This window comes from Spermophilus citellus, assembly GCF_964194105.1.
Source record: "Spermophilus citellus genome assembly, chromosome: X".
NCBI classification, from domain to species: domain Eukaryota; kingdom Metazoa; phylum Chordata; class Mammalia; order Rodentia; family Sciuridae; genus Spermophilus; species Spermophilus citellus.
Genome location: NC_138190.1, coordinates 148925864 through 148938461, shown reverse-complemented (window position 1 = coordinate 148938461; position 12598 = coordinate 148925864).

Below are 12598 nucleotides of genomic sequence, written 5' to 3'. Positions count from 1 at the left end.
CCAAACTCAAGCCTAACCTAACACAAATAGATATCTTCTCTCCTGGCTTCCTTGCCTGTGTCCACCTGCCACTCTCCCACCTTCCTGATGCCAGGGAGTTGAGGTGACATGAAGCAGAATATGGACAATGTCATCACTTTCAGCACTGACTTCTAGGTAGCCTCATCTGTCTCAATATTAGGCCATTCAACAGTTCTCCCAGAGGAAATGGGCTTTGCTACCTACCTGCAGGGACACCCTGTGGGTATGACCAGGGAGAAATAGTGCCAGGAGAACACATCTGTCCACTGTGACAGAGTCTTAAATGTGGGCTCACTTGGTCCAGCCAAAGCCCACCAAAGAGCTGAGGAGGGTGTGGCGACAGAGTTGAAAACAGACCTCCAGAGACCAGTTTCAGAGAACTCAATCCACTTTATTATTGTGTAGGCAAGGCTTTTATGCATAGCCTGTTACTGAGCAAATTAGCTGAGGGCCGTAATAATCCAATGAGCTAGCAACACCCTTACAAGTGGCAACCAATGGGCTAATAGGTCAGCAGTAAAAAAGCATAAGGGAAGGAACATGCTATGTACCTGAGGGTGGCCAGATTACCATGGTGATGGGGCTGATCATGGTTAGTGTTCCAACCACAAATATCCAGATTCAGTGTGCTGAATCCTGAGAGACTCTCACATAGGCAATATTGGCTGCTTTCCAACTCATAGGCCCAACACTTGGACACAGAACCAGATGCGCATTGTCCACTGTGACTGAGAGTCCTGGACACACAGATCTGGGTGCACGCTCTCCACTGTGGCAGAACTGAAAGGACACTGACCATTATGACAGAATCCTGGACCTAGTCCTAGGTGGAAATCATTAACTCTGACTGACAGTCCTGGACATAGGCTTGGGTCCAGTGAGGTTTTTGGGTGCACAGGCCTGAAGTGGTCACCGTTTGTAAGGTAAACAGAATGCATGGGTGCCTCAGAGATCTCTGGAAGCATCATCCTGGGCAGTGACTATTGTCCTCCCGCCATCCTCCTGGCCTGTTATTCTTCTGAACCTGAATTTCAGACCTCAGGCCATTACCTACCTGTGCCTGCAGTGGCCATGCTGTGGCCAGCCTCAGGATTCAGCAGTGGTTCTGTGGGAGAGCACAAGTATCCTGGAGAAGCCAGTGGAAGGATACACCCTCTGCAATGCCTGCTTTCTGCAGGTGTGATGTGCACCTCCTTGTACTCCTGCTGTCAGCTAATAGGTGTCTGGGTAGCTGCAGGTGACCAGAGTGAGTTAAGACAGGAGGAGGGCTGGATGCCAAGCTCTCATTTTTCTCTTGAGTTCACAAAAGCTTGCAGGAAGCACTTTAATAGAAAAATAGGAGAAAAGCCATTTTAATTAGAGGTTTTGAGGTTCACGACAACCTACACCCCTGACTACAGTATGTGGGTTTACATTAGATTGTAATAGAAAGGGGGAAATCAAGGACAGAGATGGGAGCTGCAGCATATTGATACAGTGACTGTGGCAGACCCATATGGGGTCCCCTCAGTACCTCAGTTTTGCTGACCTCTGCAGCTTCCCTTCTGGAGTGCCTCAAGGCACCTAACGACTAGGGCTCCAGCTGTCACATGTGTGCTCCCCACCTGCACCAGGAAGAAGAGATAGCAGGAGGGGACTGTGGCCTCCTTCTGTCTCCTCCCTAGAAATTCCTCACAGCCCTCTACTCAAAGCTCAGTTGTGTGACCACACCAGAGCCATTATCTTAGGAGAGTGGCTACTCCCAGCACATTGCAGATCTCTTATGGAAAAGAAGAGAGTGAGCCTTGAGCTGACAAGTTGCTGTTTCAGCCACCAACCCATAAGGACTGACACCATCTGTTAATGAACTCCTTGTCCTCAGACCAGTCCTCACTACAGGAGCTTAGGGAATCAGGCTCTCCCATCTTAGGCTTCCATCTTTCTGTCCAACATGCTTGCACAGTAGTACCTACAAAAAATGCCCTGAACCATCCTGGCAATTGCCTTTTAACTTGTTATTTTAAAATTTATTTTGGGTACTAGTACAAGTACTTGTGTGGGTGAAGGATCATTCTCAGAAAGCCAGTCCCATCCCCTGGTGGAAGCCCCTTCCTTATTTGAAATCTCACCACTCAGTCCACATCAAACCCGAACTCCACCTGCAGCCCACTCACGGAGGACTTCATCTCCATTCTCTATTGTTCCTAGTCATCACAGGGGAGATGTACCTAGAAGCTAAGAGTGTTTTGCACTCACTATGGAGATACTAGGGTGGGACTTTGAGGGTCTGGGCTCATTTGGAGATGGAACTGAATAAACCCTGAGAAGATTTTCTTCTGACTGAGAAGATTTTCCCAGCTGAGGTTCTTGTGTGTCAGGGCCCAACACCTGGAGAAAGCAAGTCTCAAGGACAAAGGATGCTGGGGGCCAGGCCTGAAAGCTGCTCCACAGATAATCTGGGTATGGTCATGGATAGGTTGCTACATACAGACCCAAATCTGCCAAATGCAAAGTGACTCAGGGACTGGAGGAGGAAAAGTCATGGAAAAGATCACCTGGGCAGGGATTTAGAATGGGCATCTTGGGCTGGGGATGTGGTTCAAGCGGTATCGTGCTCGCCTGGCATGCGTGCGGCCCAGGTTCGGTCCTCGGCACCACATACAAACAAAGATGTTATGTCCGCCAAAAATTAAAAAATAAATATTAAAAAATCCCTCTCTCTCTCTCTCTCTCTCTCTCTCTCTCTCTCTCTCTCTCTCTCTCTCTTTAAAAAAATAGAATGGGCAGCTTGAGAGAACTCCCAAGGATGGAGCCATTGGTATTTATGTTCCAGGGAACTCAATGTAACCTGCCTGGAGCCAAGAAACAGGATGTCTAGGGCTAGAGGCCAAAAGGGGCTGGGAGGTTATCCTTGCTCATTCTGCCCCTGTTCCTGCCTAGGAGTCAACCTTCATTCAGAGGAAAACCCAGGTCCCAATATAGGCAGCAATGTATCTTGGATACAAGGGGGTGGGGGAAGGAGGAGGAATTGATCCTGCAACAGGGCTCAGCATCACGGGTCAAAGACCAGCAGAGGTCCACCATGCTTAAGTCTCCGTCAAACACAGGAAACAGGACTACTTGGTTGGAGAAACCAGAGTTCCATCCAGGGCCTTTGCCTGACAGCCATGGCTGTCCTGCAGCATATGATGTGGGATCCAATCCATTTGATCAAATCCTCTTCAGAGAGAGGAGGTGTGTCCACAAAAACCAGGTAAACACTAAGTTGGTAAATGTATTACACCAAGGTAGTAAGCAGGTGATATTTTTTGAATATTTGAAGAAAAGCACAGAGTTACAAAAATAGCTTTTACATTACCTGGGGAAAGTGCTAAGAATCAACCCTGAGAAGTGAGTGCTTTGGCCTTTTAAAAAAAATTTTATTGATTTTTTAAAAAATAAGTGACAGCAGAATGCATTACAATTCTTATTATAGAGCACAATTTTCATATCTCTAGTTTTATATATAGTATGTTCACACCAATTCGTGTCTTCATACATGTACTTTGGATAATGATGTTCATCATATTCCACCATTCTTGCTAAGCCCCCGTTCCCTCCCTTCCCCTCCCACACCTCTGCCCTATCTAGAGTTCATCTTTTCCTCCCATGCTCCCTCTCTCTAACCCACTATGAGTCAGTCTTCTCATATCAGAGAAAACATTCGGCATTTGTTGTTGTTTTTTGTTTGTTTGTTTGTTTTTGGATTGGCTAACTTCACTTAGCATTATCTTCTCCAATGCCACCCATTTACCTACAAATGCCATGATTTTATTCTCTCTTATTGCTGAGTAATATTTCATTGTGTATATATGTCACATTTTTTAATCCATTCATCTACTGAAGGGCATCTAGGTTGGTTCCACAGTTTAGCTATTGTGAATTGTGCTGCTATAAACATTAATGTGGCTGTGTCCCTTGGGTATAGACTGAGGAGAGGGATAGTTGGGTCAAATGGTGGTTCCATTCCTACTTTTCCAAGGAATCTCCAACCTGCTTTCCATATTGGCTGCACCAACTTGCAGTCCCACCAGCAATATACGAGTGTATCTTTTTCCCACATCCTCGCCAACACTTATTGTTGCTTGTCTTCATAATAGCTGCCATTCTGACAGGAGTGAGATGATATCTTAGAGTAATTTTGATTTGCATTCCTCTAATTGCTAGAGATGATGAACACTTTTTCATAAATTTGTTGATTGATTGTATATCCTATTCTGAGAAGTGTCTGTTCAGGACGTTGGCCCATTTATTGATTGGGTTATTTGCTTTTTTGGTGTTTAGCTTTTTGAGTTCTTTATATACCCTAGAGCTTAGTGCTCTATCTGATGTGTGGGGGGTAAAAATTTTCTCCCAAGATGAACGCTCACTATTCACCTCACAGATTGTTTCTTTTGCCGAGAAGAAACTTTTTAGTTTGAATCCATCCCATTTATTGATTCTTGATTTTAATTCTTGCACTATAGGAGTCTTATTAAAGAAGTTGGGGCCTAATCCTACATGATGAAGATAGGGCCTACTTTTTCTTCTATTAGACCCAGAGTCTCTGGTTTAATTCCTAGGTCCTTGATCCACTTTGAGTTGAGTTTTGTGCATGGTGAGAGATAGGGGTTTGCCATAGTCCGGCTGGGCAAAATAACCGAGAGGTGACAAGCAACTTGAAGGTTGAAGCGGGAAGTACTTTATTGCGAGTGAACTCAGCGGGAACTGAGTGAGAACTCAAAGTAGCGGGCACCCAAGGTAGCAGGAGCCGCTTATCTGCAGGACAGCAGAGGTACATATACCCAACTAATTACACACAGCTTAACTTAATTAACATCATCTAGATACAGCAGTCAGTCATTAAGGAATCCTCATCATCTTAATGGCTCGCTGGCATTGCTTCACAAACCACTCCTCCTGGCAAAGTGCCAGGCACCATCTTGACTTGATTTGCATCCCCAACAGGGGTTTAATTTCATTTTGTTGCATATGGATTTCTAGTTTTCCTAGAAGCATTTGTTGAAGAGGCTATTTTTTCTCCAATGCATGTTTTTGGCACCTTTGTCTAATATAAGATAATTGTAGCTTTGTAGGTTAGTCTCTGTGTCCTCTATTCTGTACCATTGGTCTACCTGTCTCTTTTGGTGCCAATACCATGCTGTTTTGTTACTATTGCTCTGTAGTGTACTTTAAGGCCTGGTATAGTGGTGCCACCTGCTTCATCCTTTCTGCTAAGGATTCCTTTAGCTGTTCTGGGTCTCTTATTTTTACAGATGAATTTCATGATTGCTTTTTCTATTTCTACAAGGAATGCCACTGGGATTTTGATAAGAATTGCATTAAATCTGTATAGTGTTTTTGGTAGTATGATCATTTTGATAATATTAATTCTGCCTATCCAAGAGCAAGGTAGATCTTTCCATCATCTAAGGTCTTCTTTGATTTCTTTCTTTAGGGTTCTGTAGTTTTCATTGTATAGATCTTTCACCTCTTTTGTTAAGTTGATTCCCAAGTATTTTTGCTTTTTGAGACTCTTGTAACTGGGGTAGTTTTCTTCATTTTCCTCTCAGAGTATTTGTCACTGATATATAGAAATGTCTTTAATTTATGGGTCTCAATTTTATATTCTGCTACTTTGCTAAATTCATTTACTAGTTCTAGAGTTTTCTGGTGGAGCTTTTTGGGTCTTCTAGGTATAGAATCATATCTTCAGTAAATAGTGCTAACTTAAGTTCTTCTTTTCCTATGCAAATCCCTTTAATTTCTTTCATCTAATTGCTCTGGCCAGTGTTTCAAGAACTATGTTAAATAGAAGTGGTGATAGAGGGCATCCCTATCTTGTTCCAGTTTTTAGAGGGAATGCCTTCAATTTTTCTCCATTTAGAATGATGTTGGCCTGGGGCTTAGTATAGATAGCCTTTACGATGTTGAGATATGTTCCAGTTATCCCTAGTTTTTCCAGTGTTTTGAACATGAAGGGGTTCCTTTGAGCAGTATGTAATGTCCATATTTACCCCTTTTGATTAACTTTGGCTTGAAGTCTACTTTGTTTGATACAAGGATGGAAACCCCTGCTTGCTTTCTCAGTCCATGTGAGTGGTATGATTTTTCCCAACATTTCACCTCCGGTCTGTGTATGTCTTTTCCTATCAGATGAGTCTCCTGGAGGCAGCGTATTGTTGGGTGTGTTTTGTTTTTTTTAATCCAGTCTGCTTGCCTATGCCTTTTGATTGGTGAGTTTAAGCCATTAACATTCAGGGTTATTACTGAGACATGGTTTGTATTCCCAGCCATATTTGATTATTTTTGTAATTTAACTTGACTTGATTTTCTTCTTTGACTAGTTTTTCCTTTAGGGTACTACATCCCTCTGCTAATTTTCATTATTGTTTTTCATTTCCTCTTCATGGAATATTTTTCCAAGGATGTTTTGTAATGCCAGTTTTCTAGCTATAAAGACTTTTAACTTTTGTTTACCATGGAAGGTTTTTATTTCATCATAAAATCTAAAGCTTAATTTTGCTGGCATCCATTTTCTTTCAGAGCTTGATATATATTGCTCCAGTATCTTCTAGCTTTCAGGGTCTGTGTTGAAAAATCTGCTGTTATACTAATTGATTTTCCTCTATATGTAATATAATTATTTTCTCTAGTGGCTTTTAAAATTATCTTTTTATTCTGTATGTTGGGCATTTTTATTATATTGTGCCTTGGTGTGGATCTATTGTGATTTTGTACATTCAGTGTCCTGTAGGCTTCTTGAATTTAGGTTTCCACTTCATTCTTCATATTTGGAAAGTTTTCTGACATTATTTCATTAAATAGATTACTCATTCCTTTGGTTTGAACCTCTATGCCTTCCTGTATCCCAATAACTCTTAAATTTGGTCTTTGTATGCTATCCCATATTTCTTGAATGTTCTGCTCATGGTTTCTTACCATTATCACTGTGTAGTCTATGTTCTTTTCAAGATTATATATTTTATCTTCATTGTCTGATGTCTTATCTTCCAAGTGGTCTACTGTGTTGGTGATGCTTTCATTTGAGCTTTTATTTTGGTTTATTGTTTCTTTCATTTCAAGGATTTCTGGTTTGTTTGTCTGTTTGTTTTAGAATCTCTAACTCCCTGTTGAGGTGATCTTTTGCTTCCTGTATTTGTTTATATAGCTCCTTGTCAAAGTGATCTTTCACTGCCTGTATTTGCTTTCTTATATCTTCCTTGAGTTCACAGAACATTTTAACCATGTACACCCTGAACTCCTTCTCTGTCATTTCTTCTGCTGTGGCTTCCAATGATTCTAACAATGTGATGTCTTGATTTGTTTGGGGCACTTTCTTCCCTTGTCTTTTCATGTTGCTCATGTGTCTTACTTTCCAGCTCTGTGGGTGTTATTGTTTTTACCCTACAGGTGTTATTGTTTTACCCTACAGGTTTGTAGTGCTCTTGTAGGGTTCCAAGATCCCTCCTTTGTGGGGAAGGACAATGTTAACAGATCCCAATATCAACAGTATAACATGTATGAACAATTTGTTGTTATTAAGATGTTTACAGTTTGGTCTCAATGTACAGAAATGTTGGATTCAATTATTATCTAAAATATAATCTGTAATTTCATAAAAAAGATTTACAATTTCTGACAGTGGACAATGAACTGGGGGTGGGGCTTAGGATGACATGCTGAGGAGGTGGGATTTGAGGATATAGAGTTAATATATCTTTGGAAGTGTGAAAGAGAAATCTAATGAAGAGGGTTAGTAGCAAGAAAATAGACAGGAAGTAATTTAGGGTAGGCAAGTACGTAGGAAGACAGTATTGTACATAAAACAAACACACATATGTATTTAGAAAAATACAAGATGTTAAAATAGTAAAATTTGGAGAGAGAAAGAAAAATGAAAGAAGAAAAAAGAGCAGAAAAAAGGGCATATACAACACTTCTATATTATATTATTCAGATGACTCAGTCCCCAGAATCCTATTTCATGCAAAATTCTTGGTTTCACATATGTTGGGGATGTGAGTGCTGGAGGATAGAAGGGTAGAAGACAAAGAGAGAAGAAAAATTTTTACCCAAAGGAAGAAACCAGGGTTGTTGCTAGTTTTAGAGATCCGTATCTTTTCTGCTTCTCTTCTCATCCAATTGTTGGGGTTGTCTGTTGTAAGCTGGTGTCTCTGCCCTCAGGATGGTGGAAGTAACCAGGTGGGAAGGCTGGTCCTAGTGCAGGATACATGGAAGCAGGGAATGGCACCTGCCAGTCCCTGCAGGGAGACTGCACCTCATGGGTCTCTTTTTGGTACTGCTAGGATGACTTGAGCACCCAGTACTTCTCCCTCACTTGCCTGGAGATTTCCCAGTTCCTGGTCTCTCTGTTAGGCTCCAAACTTTAGCCCCATCTCCCCTTCCCTTAGCTGTTCCCAATTGTGGGACCTCTCACGCTGGGGCTCTTGTGGGCAGCACCCTGGTTGCACTGCCATTGAGTTGTGCCATTTTTGTGTTGGGTTACCGCCACTGGGGAGAGGGGGAAATTGAAAATCTGGTACCTGGCTAGCTGGAGATCTGATCTGGGAGCTGCCCCCACCTAATATGGTGAGAAGGGTGATCCAAGAGGGAGGCAGTCTGCTTCCAGTGTTGGGGTGTCTGGTAAGGTGAGGAAAGCTGGGTGATGGCATTGTGCTGGGCGTAGGTAGCAGCTGAGTGACCTGCATGGGAGAGGATCAAAGTCTAGGAGTTCTGTAGAGGTGCTAATATGTGATTCTGCAAAGGCACTCCCTAGCCCCACATTTGTTGAAACTTTGGCTTTGGGTGTCAGGAGCCGGGAGTCCAGAGACCTGATCAAATGCTGAGGTCCGGAGCCGTGCGTGGGGTCACAGCACTTGTGATTTCTGTGGAAAGCAGCTGTAGAGGGGTCCTCTAACATTCTCAGAGATGCAGTATTTTGACTAGGTGAGATCTGGATCACGGAGAGAAAAGAATGCTGCCTCCCTCTGTCCTGCTATCTTTGTTCTCCCTGCTTTGTTTGGCCTTTTTCATGTACTCAGAACACAAATGAAGAAAATCACAGATTGCTGAAGAATCTGGGTAACTTGGGTTTACAAAATTTAAAGGACATACTGAAAAAGCCAATTAAATGTACAAGTTATTAGAAACTATGGGGAATCATAACTTCTGGAACAGGTCAAATTCTCAGGAATGCTCAGCTGAGTTGAGGCTGGCTGAGCTTCCATGGGAAGGGTGGTTTGGGCATGAGAGCAATTTGGAGGGGCTATATGTGAGGCCATAAAGGAGGTTAGGGGAGCTTCACAGGGGGCCATGGAAAAAGGTGATAGAGGGTGACACCAGAGGGGATGAGAGGAGTAGGTGGAGAGATACACAGCTCCCCCACCACCCTTTGGCATCTCCAAGACAAGGAAGGAGGGATCTCAGTCCTTGACAGGGACACCACCTTGAGGAGGTAGTGGAGGGCTAAACTGGAGCCTATGAGAACAGGTGGTGAATGACTTGAGAGGAGGTGGTGGAGTGAAGGAATACACAGGGTCTGAGAGGACATGGTGGAGGACTAACCAGGAGGAGATAAAGGGGTTGGTGAAGGGACTAATTTTCAGGGGCCTTGAGGGGAGATTCTGGAGAGAGAAATACTAGGACAAAAGAGGAGGTTGTGGGAGAATACACAGGAGATGACAGGAGTTGGGGTAGGGCTACAGAGGGAGAGACAGAGGGGGAGGGACCGTGAGAGGAGGTGGGGGACGCTAAACAAGCAGTGGAAGGTATATCAGAGGCCCTATGGGATGTGATAGAGGGCTACACAGGAAGCTGTGAGAGAAGTAGTGGATGGCTACTGAGCTGGTCATAAGAGGAGGTGGTCAAGGGCAACACAATATGAAGGACAGTATCTCAGGGATGCTGAGTTCTAAGGAAGTTTTAGTTTGACCATAATCCTCACCTCTCTTGCCTATCCATAACTCTAAAACACTAACCCTATTCCCATCTCCTTTTACCCTAAAAACCCTAAATATAAGCCCACAAACTATGTACTTCTGTTTAACATCTACCCTATAACCCCCCCCACACACACACATTACCACCTATCCTGCAGCCAATATCTGACCAAAAACCCAGACCATAAATTTGCTCACGCTCAACCCCAAACATAATTCCCACTTAACCATAAAGCTCACCATATAATTTTGGTGTTCTAATTTTGACCTTGAAAAGGAGCTGGGCTTTAGTGTGGCTCACCATGAAAAGGGGATGGCCTCAGTGTGGGTAACATTTGAAGGCAGGCCTCTTTCCTCCATCCAGGGCTAGCTGCCCACATTTGTTTGATTCTTGGAGTGCATTCTTCTGGACCAGGTTGGAGAGATCCAAGGCCTGCTTTGGCTGAATGTAAATTTGGCCTGAAACAATTAGGCCACTTTTTTTCACAGCATTTGTGAATATTGCACCTGAGTGTCACACCAGCCTTCTACTGGAGCACTTTTATGTCCTGTTAATTGTATTGAAACAGGCTCTGACACTCAGCACACCACTTTGAGGTGGCTGCCTGGGCCACTTGGTGGTAAGTGGCACAGCTGGAGTCCTGAGCACAAATCCAACCCCCACTCCCAGCTCCCCCACCACCCTTTAGCATCTCTAAGACAAGGAAGGAGGGATCTCAGTCCTTGACAGGGACAGTGTACTCTGGGGCAGATGTTGCTTCTGGGATGGGATACTGTCCCAGGAGTGACTGAAGGGAGATGAACCAGGGTGAGAGAGCATTCACCCAGCAGCACCTATTTCTTATCCTCAGCCTGGAACTTACATCCTACTTTCCCCCTGTGGACTTTGACCTCATGCATCCTGAATTGGGATGGGCTACAGACATGGCTGCACATTCCCCAGACAATGCAGTCTGGATTATTACCAAGATCATTTGTACATTTCAAACTCACTTTCCAGCATCTTGGGAGTCAGCAGCAGCCTTCATCAGACCCTCCAGGCATGTCCTGGCTCATCCCAGGCCCAAACATAGCTTCTTCTCTGCCAAGAGTGACCACTGCCCAATCTGACCGGTCATCCATGCAGGCCAGACCAGGAGTCACCCTTTACAGGCCAGGCGAGGTGGTGGCAGAAAGTTATTGGCATCATTCAACATTACCAATTGTAGGGCATGATGTAACATGTGGGGCATGTTGCGTCATAAAGGAGGAAACTTAACTTGATGTAGGACATGCAACATGTAGGGCATGTTGCATCAGAAAAGAGGAAACCTAACTTGCTGGCTGCTACCTGCTTCCTGGTCCTGGGGCCACATGTGGCTAAGATAGTGCCTGGCGATCAGCCAGAAGGAGTTGCCATGGGTTGTGATGAAAAATTGGACCACCTCTAGGATAGGCTCAGAACCCTTCCACCCTCGTGGACAGCTTGTGTCTCCCATTACTGACTGTAGGATTGAAAGGGTAAAGTTTCTAAGCTGCAAAGCCTGAGTTAAAATGTAAAGGACCAGGCATTGTAAACCTGCTTCTAAACTGCAAAGCCTGGGTTAAATTCCTGAGGCAGTTAAGACAATGCCCTACTGGCCATTTAGTTGATTTATAGCCTAGGACCCTGTGTAGCTTGTCACGTAGGCATTCAGGGCCCGAACCAATCAGTTTAAATGCAACCCCCTCCTTAGGAATGACCTATCACTCCAGCCAGCCCTGTTCCCGCCAATGAATGTACTAATCAAGTCTAAGGATTATTGTTTGATTTTCCCACGGTGTATGGTGATTTGTTAAAGGAGACTGTGATGTATGCAAAGCCCCCGCCCTCCCCAAAAAGTGTACTTAAGCATTGTTCAACCCCTGCTCTGGGCTCTGGGCTGCTCTCCCTTCTTGAGTGGGCATGGAGCCCCAGCATGCTGGATCAATAAATCCCCTTCTGCTAATTGCATGAGCCAGTCACTTGGTGGTCTCTTTCTCTGACGTTTCGCCGGTCCCTTATAGGATGGGTGTACCCATGAACTCTCCCCACCCTGATGACCTTTATCCTGATTAGCTCCTGTACATTACATTAGCTGTGTGTGTTTTCTCATTAAACGAGATCCTGCTTTGACTGGTCTCCCTGATTGTCCTTTGGAGGGCTGGGTGCTGACGGTCAGTGGGGGCGGCGTGCTCTCCCCATCTCTCCAGCAGGTCAGGAGGGAACGAGGGCTAAAAACCTTGACAACCAATCTCCCAAGAAGAGAGCAGATGGAGACAGGCTCTGCTGGTCCATTGGAGCTACTAGGGCCCTAACTGGACAAATGGGCAAACACAGTGCTCTTTCAGAGAGTTTCCTTGTACCTACAAACCTGGCTCAAACCTGCACAGAGCACAAAAGTTAGACCAGAACTTGGAATATTTTCCACTCTCTCTTTACTATTTGTCTCTTTCATGTGAAGAAAGGCAGCATGAAAGAGAGATGCTTGACATTTCCTTCTGTTTCTTCCCTGAATTTCCATTCCTTACAAATCTTCTTCTTTTTTTTTTTTTTCAGTGTGTCCTGGCTGTGTTCCCAGAGGCTGTGCCCAAACACCTGTGCTTAGTTTAAATTTCAGCCTTGGCTTCTGAAATTACTG